Source organism: Typopeltis vanoorti, chromosome 22 (assembly GCF_054136105.1).
Source record: "Typopeltis vanoorti isolate ZY-2024b chromosome 22, IOZ_Tvanoo_1.0, whole genome shotgun sequence".
NCBI classification, from domain to species: Eukaryota; Metazoa; Arthropoda; class Arachnida; order Uropygi; family Thelyphonidae; genus Typopeltis; species Typopeltis vanoorti.
This window is the reverse complement of record NC_143570.1, coordinates 97062458-97081090: the sequence shown is the minus strand read 5'-3', so window position 1 is coordinate 97081090 and position 18633 is coordinate 97062458. Positions and strand designations below refer to the sequence as shown.

At 37.1% G+C, this 18633-nt stretch overlaps 1 protein-coding gene across 1 annotated transcript in view; it reads left to right on the top strand.

The window, feature by feature from the left end:
• LOC150094582 (voltage-dependent calcium channel subunit alpha-2/delta-3-like) overlaps nucleotides 1-18633 on the top strand; it is a 1537934-nt gene that overhangs the window by 1363823 nt on the left and 155478 nt on the right. The gene's annotated exons all lie outside the window — the stretch shown is intronic.

Genomic DNA, 18633 nt, shown 5'->3' with positions numbered 1-18633 from the left:
TGGTCGTGGTCATCTGGCAGACCTGTGGGACTGAGCTTGAAAAAACTAAACATCTGATAACCTAGAACTAGAAAAGATGAGTCATTAGCTGAGGCCGTTCACTCTTGCTTTCCCCTCTTCCTCTGCCTTCTAGGGGCATTCTTGCCTCTTGTATTTAATTAGGCCGATCATGAGTTGCCTTTACTCTTTCATGCTTTACTTTATTGCTTGTTACTTGTGAAGTTATTTTACCTTAATAAGTGCAATGCATCATCTTTTTTTTTGAGTTTTGAACCTGCCAGAACTTGCGTAAAGATTCTCTGTCAGTTAATGCAGTTTAGATCAATGATTTCGAAGATTGAAGAAACAGGATCTCAGGAATTTTGACCTGGCAGAGGAAGGAAACTAGTGCCATGATGGGTAATTGAAGAAGTTGCCACCACTATTGTCAAGAGATCACACAAAAATGTTGCTTGTAGTAGCAATGGTCATGGAGCAGCTAAACAATTGGATACACCTTCTTCCACAGTATGGAAAGTCTTGTGCAAAATTATTACATTTTATCCATACAAGATCAGCCATGTACAGTAGCTGCTACATGATGATTATGATAAGTGACTGACATTTGCTCTGACATTTCTGGTCAGATTGGAAGTCTCTGATGCTTAGCCTTGGAAAATTCTGTGGAGAGATGAGGCACATTGTTTTTATCTGAACAGGACTATAAACATCCAAAATTGTCGAATTTGAGCTTCTGAATCACTCCATATGCTCCAGGAACTCCCATTACATTCTTTGAAAATTACCGTTTAGTGTGGCTTCACAGCAGATATTATAATTATTATTATTATTTATTATTATTATGGGCGACTCCAGGGAGTCCTTTGACTCATCGAGGGAGGCCCTAAACATCATGTCCACACAACTATTCGACATTCTCACAGTATCTATCATACCTTGCCTTGAACTCATTCACTGCCATAGCACCCACAACAGACTCTGGCAGCTTATTCCACTCATTTACCACTCTAAAAGTGAAGAACCCAGCTCTAACACCCTTGCAAACCACATTCTAGCCCAGCTTCCATAGGTGTCCCCTTGTTCTCCCACCACCAGTCCTGATCTCAAAAATATCCTCTGAATTTATCCTATAGAGACCCTTTAGCAATTTGAATGTCTCAATCATATCTCCCCTTTTCCGCCTATCAACTAATTTCTGCAACCCCCAATTCTTCAACCTGTTCTCATTCATTCCATAGACCTGCTATCATTTTGGTCACTCGCCTCTGGATCCTCTCCACCTCCTCCCCATCAAGAAGAAACCTCGGTGACCAAATCTGGGCACAGTAGTCGAGATGAGGTCTTATCAAGGCTAGGTAAAGAGGTACAATAACTTGCTTGTCTCTGCTCGTTAAAGTATTTTTCAACAACCACGTGAGTTGATGAGCTGATTTAGCCACTTTTGCAATGTGCCCCCTAAACTTCATCTCCCTATCCACCAACACTCCCAAGTCCCTGGCCTCATCAATCTCATGGAGTACAGTTCCACCAGTGTGGTATACTGCTGCTAATCTTTTCACCCCAAAATGCATAACCTTACATTTTGTCGCATTAAATTGACATCCATTCTCCTTAGCCCAGAACTCCAATCTAGCCAAGTCTTCCTGCAAGATTTTGACATCTTCTGCATTCACTATTACCCTACCTAACTTTGCACCATCAGTGAACAAATGAACTGTTCCTCTTAGATCCTTCCCTGTGTTGTTAATGAACAAATTAAACAGCAGTGGTCCAAGAACAGAACCCTGCGGCACACCACTAGTCACAGGCCGTCTTTTGGACTCTACTTCTGAATAAACTACTCTCTGATATCTCTCCATCAACCACCCATATTAGAGCCATTCTTTTTTGAGGACATGACTCTGACAGGACCTGAAGCTTGTGTCATTGCCATATGGAAATATTGCAATTTGCTGAACAGTTTCATCATTCTGGAGCTTCAGCAATGACGATATCTGGATGAGACCATTTTTAGGCAAGATCGAGCATCTTCCCATATTGTATGACCGTTACAGCAGCTTCTATAGCATCACTTCACAGAAGATAGAGTGATTAGTCACTTCTTTCCAGTTGCATGACTACCTCACTCCCCTGATATTACTCTATACGATTTTTGGTTGAGGGGTTACTTGAAGGCTAACATCTATCTTGGCACTTTCTCAAACTTGGTAGCTTTAAAGGACAACATATCGCAGGCTACCAAGTTTGAGAAAGTGCCACGATAGATGATACACAGCATTCTCAACAGCAGAAAACAGCTGAATATGATGCAATTTTTTGTCCATAAGAAAGATGGCCACATTGAACAGGTCCTTTTTTGCACGGGTGAACTCGGTGTGCTTGAATTATGCAACAGGTTTGTGACAACACTTACTTTCCATTAGCTGTAATACCATAATTACCGTGCTATATTAAATTGATATTAAATTTTTTATTGCTGTGTTATAAGTGACAACAGATAATTCAGTTTAGTCTTTATTATTCATTTGTTTGTCCATTTTAATATTTTTTTTTTGCATTGTATGGTGCCATATTCCCCTTATCAGTGACATTTCAAACTTTTTTTTTCCCCTATGGAATCGTTCTTCCCATGATTAGTCTTGATTAGGCCCCCTATTAAATTTAGTGACATTCTGGTTGTTAGATTGAGCAACATAAGGCTCTGAAGAGTTCCATTAAAGTTTTAATTATGGCCACTCTGTATATAAAAGTCCTCTTTAATATGCACCAGCTGTTCCTTTTTTCATACTACAATTGAGCATACACTGGATTCTCTCACTTGCAACTGCATGAAGACATCATGATAGCCAGTTGTCACAGATAGCAGAATGAAGATTTCAATAATGGCAGACTGGATAATGCTCGTTGCCAGTGCGATGAAGTTTCTTTTCTGCTCGATGATTATTTCATTACACGAATGTGTGAAAAACATCCACAGGTATTTTAACTCCAACAGTGTAGAAAGATACATACATCTTGACTGTTGGACAGATATCAAAAAGTGGTATAATTATTATCATTATTACGTGACACCTCCAGGGAGTCTGAAGACTCATCAAGGGAGGACACCTACTCTACATCTCTCTCTCTCTCTGTTTCCACCACTCAATCCACCAACGCCATTTACCGCCTGCCACCACCACTGGTATTTCCACAGACAAACACAAACATCCATGCCCACTGCGGGATTCTAATCCGCAGCCTTTTGGCTGGAGAGCAGATATGCTAACTGCTCGGCCAATCAGGCCAGTATGTAGAGGGGCAGAATCAAGGTGAAAACAGGTTACTAGTAGTGTGCAGAAAGGTTCAGTGCTGGAACAATTACTGTTTAATTTGTACATAAATGATGTAGGAAATAACCTGAAAGGAAATATTCAGTTGTTTGCTGATGATGATGCAAAATTAGATGGAGTAATAGTTAATCAAGGCAACATGGAGAGTTTGCAGGATGATTTAAATAGGCTGTCACTATGGGAAAAAAAGATAGTGGGTGTCAGTTTAATGTGGAGAAATGTAAAGTTTTGCATTTTGGGATAAATAGTAGAGTTCAAGTTTAGAGGACATATTCCTCTAAAATTTGGAAAACAAAGATGGGATGCAGAATTTATGCTTGGTGAGAATATATTGTTGGAGGTAGAGATCTGGGGGTGATAGTGGATAAAGATCTAAAATTTAGGGGACACATCGTGAAAAATTATGAAGACAACACAAAGCCTTCTGGGAATGATGCAGAGGACACTGATGTGTAGAAGTAGGGAGATTCTTGTTCCGTTGTATAAGGCTTTGATTAGGCCACACATGGACTATTGTGCCCAGATTTGGTCACCGGGTTTTCAGAAGGATGAAGAGATGTTGGGAAGGGTCCAAAGACGGCTGACTTAGGTAGTTTCTGACCTCTGGAAAGTTGAGTATGAGGAAAGATTGAGAAGATGTAATTTGCAGAGTCTGGTGGAGAGGAGGAAGAGGGGAGATATGATAGAGACCAACAAGTTGGTAAGGGGTTGTTATAAGATCAGTGGTGGAGAAGTTCTATAGAGAATAGTGGGAGATCAGGGGAGAACCAGAGGTCATCCCTGGAAACTGTATAAAGAGGGTGTGAGTAGGGGAGTGAGAGGCAGGTTTTTTTTGTGCAGAGTTATGAATGATTGGAATGCCTTGCCTGAGAGTGTGGTGTCTGCAAGGAGTTTGAGTGTGTTAAAGACACGGTATGATGAGATGTGTATCTGATAAAAGGACCTCCCAGATGAGTCTTTGACTCCATGAGGTCTTGGGGTAATAATAATAATAATTCCTAAGGTAGCCCATAAGATTACTTGGCTGTTGAAGAACACATTAACAAGTAGAGATAAGGAAGTTGTTATTCCTCTTTATAAGGCCTTGATATTTCCACATCTGGATTGCTGTTCTCAGATCTGGTCTCTTGGGTTTCTTGGGTATGAGGAAGTAGGTGGTGGTAGAGAAGATTGGAGGAGAAGATTCAGAGGTGAGTGACCAAGATGGTGAATAGTCTGTGGAATTTTCCCTATGAGGATAGATCGAAGGTGTGTTGATTGCAGAAGTTGGTTGATAAGAGAAAAAGAGGGGATATGATAACATTTAAATTGCTTAAAGGGTTTTATACGATTGATGCAGGGGAAATGTTTCAGCACTTGGCTAGAGGGGTCAGAACAATAGGTCATCACTGGAAGTTGAATAAAGGTGTGGTTAGTAGGATGCGAGGAGTAGATGTTTTGCTTAGAGAGTTGTGAATGAGTGGAATGGGTTGCCGGAGTCAGTTGTGTGTTATTTATCTTTTAATGGATTCAAGGAGAGGTATAATAGATTGTGTGGATAGTATGGGTCTGTCTCTCGTGAAGAGGCTTCAGACACCATGGAGTTGCCTGTACAGTAATAATAATCTTGCCAATTCTTCATGATGCTGAATGATAGGCTGTTTCCATTGATGACTTCAACCATGAGGTGAGGTAAGGCTTAATGGCCTCCTTCATCAACTGCCAATAGCAAAACTACAAGCACTATTGCTACATTCTTTTTACTGTAAAAAATATGTATAAAATATATAAAAATATCATTATGCATTTTTTATTTTTATTTCATTTTTGATAAAACTGAAAAGTAGAATAATTTACCTGAAATTTCAGGTGTATTATTCTACTCTTCAGTTTTGCCCTATTCTGAATCCTAGTTCTCATTAGCCTCTTCAAGACTTCAGCCACAACACCTCACACACACACCACAGATTGTCCTAAGTAATGTAGCATGTACAGCAATCTTTTAATAATTAAAAAAAATGCATTAATAGGTTCATATTTTTGAAAAGATATAGGACAGCATAGGTGATTCCTACTTGTTTTAGAACAATTGAAGTTTTTCTGTCACCGAAAACACGTTTTCACATTAGATCTAGTAAATCTCTGTTAGTGTTACAACTAAATGATGCTAAGAAATCTTTGGCCTTCTTAAATATTGAAATTAATTATCTTAAGAACTCCGTCTCATCAGCATTGTCCAACAAGTTTTTAAATATAGTTTTAAATATTTCCTTGTGTTTCCTATAAGTGAGTTTACTGCTCTACTCGTATCTCTCCTATACAAAAATTTAATATGCCAGACACCCACTCTATGGTCCAGTCTTGTAATGTTATAAACAGTTGAGATAATTTAGTGGTAAATTTATCATAACATCCTCTTACTCAGGAGGAGATCTCTAGATGACAAATATGCCATCTATCCAAGTAGGTTACCTATTATGGATTTTTTTAATCTACAGAAAGAGGCTTATGCTCAGTTCATTCTGAGAATGCCAACAAAGTCTACTTTCAAGCAGCCATCATTCTCTTCAAAATAAAACTACCACCTAAAACCTTTAAAATTTTAACATACTGAAGATGCCTTTCATATTCAGGCAAATATTTTACATCTAATGATGTTATCTTGCTCCACCTTTGCAACGAGTTGCCCGGTGTTGTTCCACCTTACCCCAGTCCTGAAGATACTTTCAGGCACAAACTTTGTTTGCTCACACTGGATAAAGGATTAAACTAAATTTATTATAGTCTAACCAAGTGAAAAATAAACTTTCAACATCTTTCTCTAAATCCAGAGTAATTTAATAAAAAGGTGACACACCGTTTGACAACTCCTGTAGGAGGAGATGACCTTGCTAATGCTTCATCCTGGTATCTCCACTTGGGCCTGGCTCCTGCTGAAGAGGCCTCAATAAAGGTCGAAACTAGTCTGGGTAGTGACCCTTCCCTTAATGCATAACATTATACATATCCGCAAGGAGATGTGTTTTGCATTATGGGAGATACTGAGATAGGAGTGATGTTAGTTTGCTCCACCTTTGCAACGAGTTGCCCAGTGTTGTACCACCATACCCCAGTCCTGAAGATACTTTCAGGTGCAAACTTTGTTTGCTCATACTTGGATAAAGGATTAAACTAAATTTATTATAAATTTACCAATTATATATTTGGTTCAATCTTTTATCCAAGTGTAAGCAAACAAAGTTTGCTCCTGAAGTATTTTTCAGGACTGGGGCAACTCGTGGTAAAGGTGGTAAAGTTCTCATCACTTTCCTTAGTATCTCCCATAATGCAAAGCACATCTCCTTGCAGACATGTATAATGCTATGCATTAAGGGAAGGGCCACTACCCAGACCGGTTTTGACCTTTATTGAGGTCTCATCAGTGGGAGCCAGACCCAGAGATGTTGATACTAAGTCATTATAGTCCTTATAAGGACTGGCTTAAAGGGCGAAGCAAGAATGCTTTTCATCTTCCCCATTATCTGTAGAGGACAGTGTAGGGATAAGGTTATTGAGCTATTAAAGCTCTGATCGTGGCAGGAGGGTAACAGCAGTAGCCGAGCCTCAGTTAGAACTTCATTGGCTACAGCATTGCCATCCATTACCCTCCAAGGGTATTAATAGTTAATCACTGCCCGTGATACTAAGGTGGAAGTAATGGAGAAGTCATATTTACCTATACTAGTTGCCAAAAGGTGTCACACCTTATTATTAAAATTCTCTGGATTAGAGATAAGTTGATGGAAGTTTTTTCACTTGACTATGTTTGGTTTAAGCCTTTATCCAAGTTTACCCAGACCAATTTTGACCTTTATTGAGGTCTCATCAGTGGGAGCCAGACCCAGAGGTGGTGATACTAAGGTGGAAGGAATGGAGAAGTCATATTTACCTATAAATTTAAAAATTTAAAGTTGATTTAAAATTCAAGTTGATGAAGTGAATTAAAGTTGATTTAAAATTTACTAGTTGCTAAAAGGTGTCACACCTTATTATTAAAATTCTCTGGATTAGAGATACGTTGATGGAAGTTTTTTCACTTGGTTATGCTACCAATAATATATTTGGTTTAACCTCCCAACCGGCCGGTGTGGATGAAATATTCAACACTCCCTAGCTTTTTTCATGGATCAAAACTTCGTCGGCATTCTACCTTTTATCATACCATTACCTTCCTCCGCCGTTAATCTCGTTACGGCTATTCTATAGCCATTAGTGAATTAGCTGTTGCTGAGTGACCTTTGTGTCCCCTTCCCCTGTCTTTACGTCTATTATGTTGCTTAGAATTTCATTTACTGTCCTAAGTTATTTGACCTTTCTTGCTTCTAAAATGATTTATTGTATCTCTTCCCAAAAATTGAAACGAATTTCACATATGCGAAAAAAATCGATCCTGAAATGACCGCTGGTCAGCTTTTGCAATGAATCTATTTAGTGATAGTAAATTTGGTGTATTTTATTCTACAAATCAGTGCACCGGAAGAGTTGCACTGATTGTTCTTTCACTTTACATATAATAATTGAATCTAGTAAACTAGATGTAAATAAGGCTGTAGGACTTGATAATATATCACCGCGTATTCTGAAGGAATGTGCCAGAGAGTTGACACCTGCCTTGACATATTTTTTTAATACGAGTCTTGCACTTGGTCAAGTCCCTAAAGAGTGGAAGGAGGGCAAGATTGTGCCACTTCATAAAGGAGGTGATCGAACTCAAGCATCAAACTATAGGCCTATCTGTGTGTCAGGTGTTGTGGTTAAGTTGTTGGAGAAGCTTGTGAGAACTAGGATCCAGAGTTGGGTTGACAACAATGGTATAATCTTTGATGGACAGCATGGATTTGCTAAAGGGAGGTCGTGTTTTAGTAATCTACTTACTTATTACAATAAAGTGACTGCTTCCTTGGACAGAGGAGAAGGATACACAGTAATATACTTGGATTTCGCAAAAGCTTTTGATAGAGTACCTCATGATAAGTTGACAGTCAAACTAGAGCAGATGTTGTTGGATATTAGATTGGTGCATTGGATTGGAGACTGGCTATCTGATAGGTATCAGCAAGTTGTGTATGGAGGTGCAATATCCAGGAAAAGGAAAGTCACTAGTGGAGTGCCTCAGGGATCTGTTTTAGGGCCATTACTGTTTAACTTGTATATTAATGATATTGGTGAAGATTTGGATGGAGATATTCAGTTGTTTACGGATGATGCAAAGTTGGGACGAACTATAAAGAGTAGTGAAGATGTTGTGGCCTTGCAAGAAGACTTGAATAAATTGAGTGATTGGGCAAGCAAATGGGGATGCGAGTTCAATGTTCCAAAATGTAAGGTTTTAAAATTTGGAAAACAAAGATGGGATGCAGAATTTATGCTTGGTGAGAATATATTGTTGGAAGTAGAGGAAATAAGAGATCTGGGAGTGATAGTGGATAAGGATCTAAAATTTAGGGGACACATCGCCAAAATTGTGAAGACAACACAAAGACCTGGGAATGATGAGGAGGACACTGACGTGTAGAAGTAGGGAGATTCTTGTTCCATTGTATAAGGCTTTGATTAGGCCACACATGGACTATTGTGCCCAGATTTGGTCACCTGGTTTTCAGAAGGATGAAGAGATGTTGGAAAGGGTCCAAAGGCGACTGACTAAGGTAGTTTCTGACCTCTGGAATGTCGAGTATGAGGAAAGATTGAAAAGATGTAATTTGCAGAGTCTAGTGGAGAGAAGGAAGAGGGGAGATATGATAGAGACCTACAAGTTGGTAAGGGGTTGTTATAGGATCAATGGTGGAGAAGTTCTACAGCGAATAGTGGGAGATCAGGGGAGAACCAGAGGTCATCCCTGGAAACTGTATAAAGAGGGTGTGAGTAGGGGAGTGAGAGGCAGGTTTTTTTCGTGCAGAGTTGTGAATGATTGGAATGCCTTGCCTGAGAGTGTGGTGTCTGCAAGGAGTTTGAATGTGTTTAAGACCCGATATGATGAGATGTGTGTGAGATAAAAGGACCTCCTAGATGAGTCTTTGACTCCATGAGGTCTTGTTTAATAATAATAATAATAATAATTTTTTTTCAAATTTTAGAATTTTCAAATGTTTGCTTTGAAAATATTATGTCAAATATTTATATTTTTAAATAATATTTATTGAAATAAATATGTCCTTTTTCTTTCGTTTCTAGCCAAATAGCATTACATGGATCATCACATTACAGATTTAGATACAATCGTATCTAAATCTGAAATGTGTTATTCATAAAGACAAAATAAAAAAAAATGTTAAAATGCTAGATTGCATTACTCGGTTTCCGATCGTGTCTTTTTGGTATCAAAAATTTATATCCAATGATATTTTAGCAGTAATACTTCACCTTCGTCATTTATTTATTTATTTGTATTATGTATATTACGATAATATCTAGTGCATAACCTCGTAGATATGTTGAAAATATAATGTGAAAAATATCATATACAGAATGATTCAACATTTTTGCTCATTTTGAAGATTTTCTAATGCTTCCCCCCCCCCTCCTTATTCTCTCCTGGAATCCAATTGCATAACTACTCTAAATTTCTATACAGGTTTGAAAGCTTTTCTAGACAGCATTCAAAATCAATTACTTCATTTTACATTTTGACAAAAGATATACGGCAATCAGATTATATCGTGAAGCTTCTAATTATGTTCTATTTATTTGCAATCTGAAACCAGCTGTTCTACTGTCCGCTGAAATTATGTGAAATTTTAGAAATAATATGCTATATTTTCACCATGCAAAATTGTTCATATGGATATCACACAAAAGAAAGTTCAGTAGTATTATTTGTGTTTGTTTTTCTCTAAAAACATCTAGATATTACTTCTTCTGCTGCTGGAAGCTATTTCTGAAATAATCTACGTCTTGTAAATACTTGGTAATATCCTCTTAGCTGGAGGAAAAGCTGAAGGCTTATTACTCTCAGTGCTATTGAGAAGAAAGGGAAGAACACTAAAGTGCCTCAGGCTGTAGTGCACAATATGTCAAGAATGTCTTGTTTCCTTTTCGATTGTTGATTACCTATATCCTAACAGAAATACTGATATTTCATTTACATGCTTATACATTATTTATACCAAAATAATTGCTTAATTTATAATGATCAGTTTAACTTTTATTATCAAAAATTAGAAATTAAATCATACAATTATCTTGAAAAAGAGGATTTGAATTATTTTCAAAGAAAAGGTGCATATGCGTTTCATAATCTTCTTTTTTTTTGGGTGGGGGGGTATAGACCTAATCACTCTGCGGATATTTCAGATAATTTATTTCATAAATCGTTCGCAAGACAGCTGTTACAAACGTAAATTACTTGGGGAACATACCATTCATTTTAGTGTAAAATAGTAGCGATTAGAATCTTACATTAATAATTTTTCTGACATGATTTCTCTATTCGTTATAATGTAACCAGTTTCCAGATTTTTTTCCCTCCTGCAGACTTCATGTTATATGCAGTGATTTCTTCTTTGTACTACAAGAAAAAAAAAATCAGAGAACAGGAGAAAAATATGTAGTATTTTCTTTTCCACTGGCTGAATTTAGTGTTTTGAAGAGAAAGTGCAAATGACTTTTTTCTTACTATTGCCATTATAACATCTCATATAATTATAAGAGTGACATTTTACCGTTTTTCTCCCACACGAGAAACAGAAATAAGGTAGTAATAATATTGTTGATTCTGCCAAACTTCATTGTAGCAGAAATTTTTATTACAAAACTTTGTAATATATATATATATCTCCAAACAAGAAATTTGGAACCCATATCACATCAGTGTTGAGTGTTGGCAAGGTGAAAATGTTCCCGTTATTATTTATATATTTCATTTATTAACTAGGGGGGGGCTATGCCCAACCCCCCGTGTTCCATTATGGTAGACCAGTTCTCCTTCAATTGTGATAACTCAAAAGGGGGTTCTGCCCCTGAATTCTGATGACTCGAATTTTGAAGACTCGACACTCAGGGTAGCCCCTGAGTTTCAAAACGTTTCAATAAGCATGACATAAAAAGGCTTATCATTTTATATATATATATATATATATAGGGTAGATTATATTTCATTATTTTTTATTGTTTTGATGAAATACTTTACCTGGAATACTCTTTCCAGTTTCTCTGTGTCATAAAAAAAACTTAAAAATTAGTCTTCAAGATGAAAAAGAAACAGTGCATTCGGGTATCCCTCTATCAATATTTGTAGTCCTGAAAAGGACTGTTTTGATGGTCTTGAAAACAAACATTTTTTATTTCATATACTGTTCAGAATTTAAAATTCTTGAACAGCGTGGAACACCTTGAAGCAAGGGTAAACACACAAAGCAGTTTTACACTCAGGGCACCAGATTTTTGTTTCCTTTCTGATATTTTTTTTATTACATACATAATATTTGCGTGCAGGTTTTTTTTTTTATTAGCCGTTGGTGGTAGATTTTCGGGATAATGGTTGGAGTTAGCAGCGTTCAACCTCAGATGTCTGGCAGGATTTCCTGTTTTTCTGCTTGCTGAAGAAGGTGCATGTGCATGCAGCAATGCTTTCGCAATTTCTATTCTGTATTCTAGATATGTTATGGTAGACAAACATTTTTTTTTGTACAGGAGGAAACTGTTCCAAATAACAAAATCCAATACATGTCCAAACACTTTTTTTGTAATATTTTTTATGCTGTTTCCTCATTACAGAGTAGAATGATAGCTACTGATCGTACCTGTCAACTCCACCCATAGTGTCATTGTATGCACACACAGCAATGGGTTTTTCTTTCTTCAAACCATGCTTCTCCACGGATTCTGTTGATGGATTGTGCAGGGAAGACAGCAGAAATAACATCTTTTTTGTCTTTCCAACGTAGTGCAAAGACTTTCCCTCGCTGATAAGTTCGGATTTCCCCCTTCTATAGCTTTCCTGAAGCCAGATCTGGAGGCAAATCTTGCCTTTTTGCATTTATAGTACCATAACTATCTGTACGATGCTGTAAAAGCAAATCAGTGAGTTCAGGACATACATATACATATAGTAATTATCCATTATAATGCAGTAACCTTTCCCCAGTAAAGGGTCTAGTAACTGCATTACTACACGCATCTACAAGGGAAGATCCGAATATTTATCATGCTCAATTACAGTTTGCTTTCCCGTATAAGGTTTGAAATCCCAAATATATCCACTTTCCGATTTGCAAAGCATAAAAAATTTTACTCCATACTTCGCTTTCTTTTTGGGAATATACTGCTTACATTTCAGTCTACCTTTGAATGGCATAAGGCTTTCATCTATACTGAAGTCTCTCTCAGGAATATAGAGTGATCTACATTTCTGATGGATTTTCATCAGAAAATCATAAATTTTGCTGAGGACTGGGTAAGGATGTGTTGCCTGATCGTATTCCTCATTATTCTGAAAATGCAAATACTTCATGATGAGACTGAATTGTTTTTCAGTCATAACATCACGAAACATTGGCATGTTCAGAATCCAGTCTGTAGACCAATACATTTTGAGAGCGAGTTTTCGAAATGTATTTCGAAACTTCGGGTTTTCCACTTTCTTTATTCTGATACTGCATTTGAAGGATGACAGTGATTTTAAATATTAATTTCACCTATATCCGAATATATCACTTAATTTCCTGATTTATATTAATCAGGAAATATGTATATTGTCTGATTTATAATTTGCTAATTTATAATAGTCACCACATAGTTTCAGTATCGAAAAATTAAAGTTATGTGGAACAATTACTAGAGAAAAATAATGAATTAAATAAAAACTGTACCTATGTTTCATAACAGTTTTCGGGTGTGTGATAGTAATGCAACGGGGGGGGGGGGGGGGTAAACTATCAGAGGCGAAATAAAGTTCAGTTCTATTGTAAAAATATGGAAATGAAATTTCACATTTGATATACATATTTTGAATGATAAAAATAAGCAAATGTATCGCTTACTTTAAAAATTGCAGAATGAAATATCTGAATTATGCAGAAAATATAAATTAAAATCATAACTGTTAATTTCATTTTGTAATGACCAATTATACAAGGAAACCAAGAAAGTGAAAATACAGATTACTATACAACATGAAGAAAAAATTTAGTAATATGATTAAAGAATTTCATGTTATTCTCTATAAAGCAAAGTTACTCAAGCGTGTCCTAAAGGAAATCTGTGAAGTATTATTCGATTCCAATGGTTTTGTACAAAAATAAAAAATAATATAAACTGGAACGTCGGCAGCCAGTTTTCTTTTCTTTTTTTAAAAGAATATTTCAAATAATTATTGTGAATTAATTTCTTCGAGAACAAAGAAAAATCTTTTGTCTAGTAAGCGATTAGAAAAAAATTAGCACAGAAAAATAAAAAATTAAATTGGTTCTCCAAGGTAAGGCAATATTTAAGTGAAGAAATTATTCAAGACCTTTATTTTGTCCAGAAATTAAAATTGTATTGTACAATAAAAAGAGAAAACAAAAATATAAATAATTTCTCTATTTTTATTCTATCCTATATAACTAAAATCCAGTTAACCAGCATGGAACAAGAAAGTTCGTTTCTTGTTATAGATAACTGAGAGGCAGCTACGAATGGGAGATAATCCGATTAACCGTTCTCTTCAGCGTGAGGGTTTATCACACCTTCTAATGGATATGACAGTCAAATTGCACTTCTTATCCAGGTTCTTTAAACAGGTGGGCTGAAACATATCCAGATTTAGTTGGACGTCTATAGACATCCTAGCCGGTAGGGAGGTTAATCCTTTATCCAAGTGTAAGCAAACAAAGTTTGTGCCTGAAGTATTTTCTGGACTAGGGCAACTCGTGGTAAAGGTAGTAGAAATTCACATCACTTAATCCAGAGAATTTTAATAATAAGGTGTGACACCTTTTGACAACTGGTATAGGTAAATACCTCAATTACTTCCATCTTAGTATCACCACCTCTGGGTCTGGCTCCCACTGATGAGACCTCAATAAAGGTTGAAACCAGTCTGATTTCAACCTTTCAACCTTGTGGACATGTATAATGCATAGCGTTATACATGTCCACAAGGAGATGTGCTTTGCATTATGGGAGATACTAAGGCAAGTGATGAGAACTTATACCACTTTTACCACGAGTTGCCCCAGTACTGAAAATACTTCAGGCGCAAACTTTGTTTGCTTACACTTGGATAAAGGATTAAACCAAATATATAATTAGTAGCATAGCCAAGTGAAAAAACTTCCATCGATCTAATTAATTTACTTGCAAATAAGTTTTACAAGCATGCAAGCTTATATACCTATTTCAAAGCATTTCCTTAGGACAATATATATTTATTGAATTTTAATGAGTGTGTTATAAATTTATTATTAATAAAAGTTTAATGTTTTTTGTTATAGCTCACTTATTGATTATAATATGATTGATTAATCATCTAAGCATCTTTCTCGCAGTGATTTGAAATGACATTTAATTTTTTACTAGAAACACTTGGGCAGCATCCTTCCATGTTAATATTGAGACCACCAGTAAAAATGCATGCAGGCAGAGCTGTGTAAGGAAAGGGATGTTTTTTTAATGTGTTGAATGAGTTCAAAGAATGAGCGCAATTTTTCTTGGAATGTTTACATCTCTTCTCTTTGAATTACATTTAAATTCAAGGAGTAAGAGTACATCTGTATTTGTTGATAGAATGGACAGTAATGAGTGAGGTGAACAATAAATCAGAGTAACTGAGAAGCAATATTAAATACCTGGAATTGGAATAAGAAAAGAGTATAGTGTTAGAGATGAGAATGGGAGAACAAGAGTAACTCAAATTATGTATTTTTTCTGTTTTGTGTTGCTCATTATAGCATGAAGCACCATTATGAATCCTCACACAATACTTCTACAACTATCACTTTTATCAACCACTCCTTGATTATTTCCATTTTATTGTCAACATCTTCCATAGCTTCTCATTAAACTTACCTACAAATTTTATTATTAATATTAACATCTGACCTCCATTTAATCAGAGACTCATCGTGGGAGGTACACATTATTACACACAAAGCTCATCTGACCATACCTTAAATGTATATATTCACAACACACTCAGGCAATGCATTCAACTCACCAACCACTCTTCATGCAAAGAACTTTCTCCTCACTTCTCTGCTCACACTTTGCTTATACAGTTTTCAAGGATGGCCTCTTGTTCTATCCCCTCTCCCATTTTATGAAAAATTTCTTCCATGTCAAATTGATAACAACAACTGACTAACTTATATGCCTCAATCATATCTCTTCTCCTGTTAACCAGGCTTTGCAATTCACGAATAGTCTCTTGCTGTACATCTGTCAGGTATTGTGGTTAAAGTGTTGGATAGGCTGGTGAGAACTGGAATTTGGTTGACAACAGCAGTATTATCTCTGACAATGCGGAGGTCATGCTTTAGTAATCTACTTATTACAATAAGGTGACTACTTCATCTTCATAGATACACAGTAGTATACTCAGATTTTGCAAATGCTTTTGATAGATTACCATAATATTATTATTATTATTATTATTATTCAGGCCTCCATGGAGTCAAAAGACTCATCGTGAGATGTCCTTCCTAAGAACATAAAGTCTGTCAAGACTCATCGAGGGGAGGCCGCGGTAAGAAACACAAAGTCTATCATACCACTCTTTAAACTCATTGACCGTTCTCGCTCCCACCACTCCATCAGGCAATGCATTCCACGGTTCAACCACCCTCCACGCAAAGAAACCACTCCTTACCCTCTTGCTCACAGTTTCCTTTCGTAACTTCCAGGGATGGCCTCTTGTCATCACTCCTTCCCGCTGTTCAACCAAGTGAAAGAACTCCCCAGTGTCAACCCTGTAACCACCACTCAACAGTTTAAAAGTCTCAATCATATCACCTCTCCTTCTTCTATCCACCAAACTCTGCAGTCCACATTCTCTCAGCCGATCCTCATAACTATCCTTGTACAGTCCTGAAACCATCTTTGTCATCCGTCTTTGTATCCTTTAAACAGTTAATTTATCCCCTTCAAATCCTGGGGACCAAATCTGAGAACAATAGTCCAAGTGTGGTCTGATCAGAGACTTATAGAACGGAATGATAACCCTCTTATCTCTGCAGGTCAGTGTCCTTCTCATAATTGCAGCAATCCTCTGTGTTACCTTTACCACTTTTGCAATATGTCCCCTAAACTTCAGGTTTCTATCAATCATCAAACCCAGATATCTTGTCTCCCCAACTTCCTCTAGTATAACTCCTCCCATAGAGTATGCAGCATCCCATTGATGTTTCCCAAACCTCAAGACCTTACATTTTGCTGCATTAAACTGAAATCCCCATTCATTTGCCCATCTATCTAGCTTATTCAAATCCTCTTGCAGGGCTACCACATCTGCACTATTACTAATAATCCTTCCCAGCTTTGCATCATCTGCAAACAACTGAATATCCTCTTGCAATCCGCTGGCAATGTCATTGATGTAAAGGTTAAACAATATAGGTCCTAGTACTGAGCCCTGTGGGACCCCCACTTGTAACCATCTGCCTCCTTGAAACTGCTCCTCCATACACAACTCTCTGATACCTATCAAACAGCCAATCCTGAATCCAATTCCAATCTGATATCCAGACCCATGTGCTGCAACTTAAATATCAGCTTATCATGTGGCACCCTGTCAAATGCCTTCGCTAAGTCTAAGAAAATTGCAGTATATTCCTTTCCCTCATCTAATGTTCTTGTAACTTTATTATAAAAGGCTAGCATATTGTTAAAACAAGAGTGCCCTTTCACAAATCCATGTTGACTCTCACAGATAACAATACCCTCATCTGCTATATATGGTCCCTCACTACTTTCTCCAAGATCTTAACAACTACTGATGACACACAGACTGGCCTATAATTAGACACTTCCAGTCTGTTACCACCCTTATGCAATGGCACTATCTTACCTTCCTTCCATTCCCTAGGCACCTTCGCCAAAGCCAGACTTTCATTGAAAAGCCAGGTTAAAGGCACTGTGAGTTCCCTAGCACAGTCTCTCAAAACTCGTGGTGAAATACCACCCAGTCCCAAAGCTTTACTGACATCCAGAGTACTCAGTATCTGAAACACACTGTCCTCCTGTACTTCTAAACCTCGAACCAGCCCTATCCCTCTAGCATTAAAACTGACTCCTCTAGGATGAAATACTCCAATAAAGTGTTCATTGAACAATTCCACTATGTCCTCTGCATCAGTCACTCTATTCCCATTTTTATCCCACAATATCATTCTTCCACAGTCATTTCTCCTCCTACTGGCCACATAGCTAAAAAAATTCCCTAGGATTTTCTTTGGATCTTAGGGCCAATCTCCTCTCATATTCCAGTTTCGCTTTCCTTACCACACTAGTCACTCTTCTGGCCTGTGTCTTATATTCCTCATGCATCTCTTCACCTGTCTCCTTATATCTCTTCCATAGCCTCTTTTTCGCATGCAAATAGCAAACTAGAGTAGATAGGGTTAGATATTAACCTCTCTGCCAGCCATGGTGGATGAAATAGTGATACCAAATTGCAGTTCTTATCTATGTTAATCAATAGGTGTTACAGATTGGTATCCAGATTTTGCTGAACGTCTATAGATGTCATGGCCGGTTGGGGTGTTAAACTAGTGCATCGGATTTAAGATAGGCTATCTGATAGATATCAGCAAGTTTTGTATGGGGAGGGGGGCAATATCCTGGAAGAGGAAAGTCACTAGTAGTGTGCCTCAAGAATATGTTTTAGGGCCATTACTTTTTAAACTGTGTAAATGATATTGAGGAAGATTTGATAAAGATATTTAATGTTGGCAGTTTTTTGACGAACTTTGAGGAGAAAGAGTAGATGTTATGGCCTTACAATAAGACTTGAATAGAATGAGTGAATGGGCAAGGGAGTAGGTATGCCATTTCAGTGTTGCAAAATGTCATCATTATCAAATTCCTGATATGTGACCTTAGGGATATACAGGATATTTATGTTAGTGCTACATGAAAAAGTTACATCATTACTAACTTCTGATCAACAATTTTCTACCAAAGGAATCTGTTATCTGTCAAGACTCCAACATTATCAGGTCTTATATTTCTAATCTTTTAAGACACTTTTTATGGTATAGGTCCATCTACATGTTGGTCTTCCTGTGGATCTTTTTCCTTCCAACCTGGCAAAAAACACTTGTTGTGCTAATCTTTCCTCTCCCGTTCTATTTAAGAGACCATACAT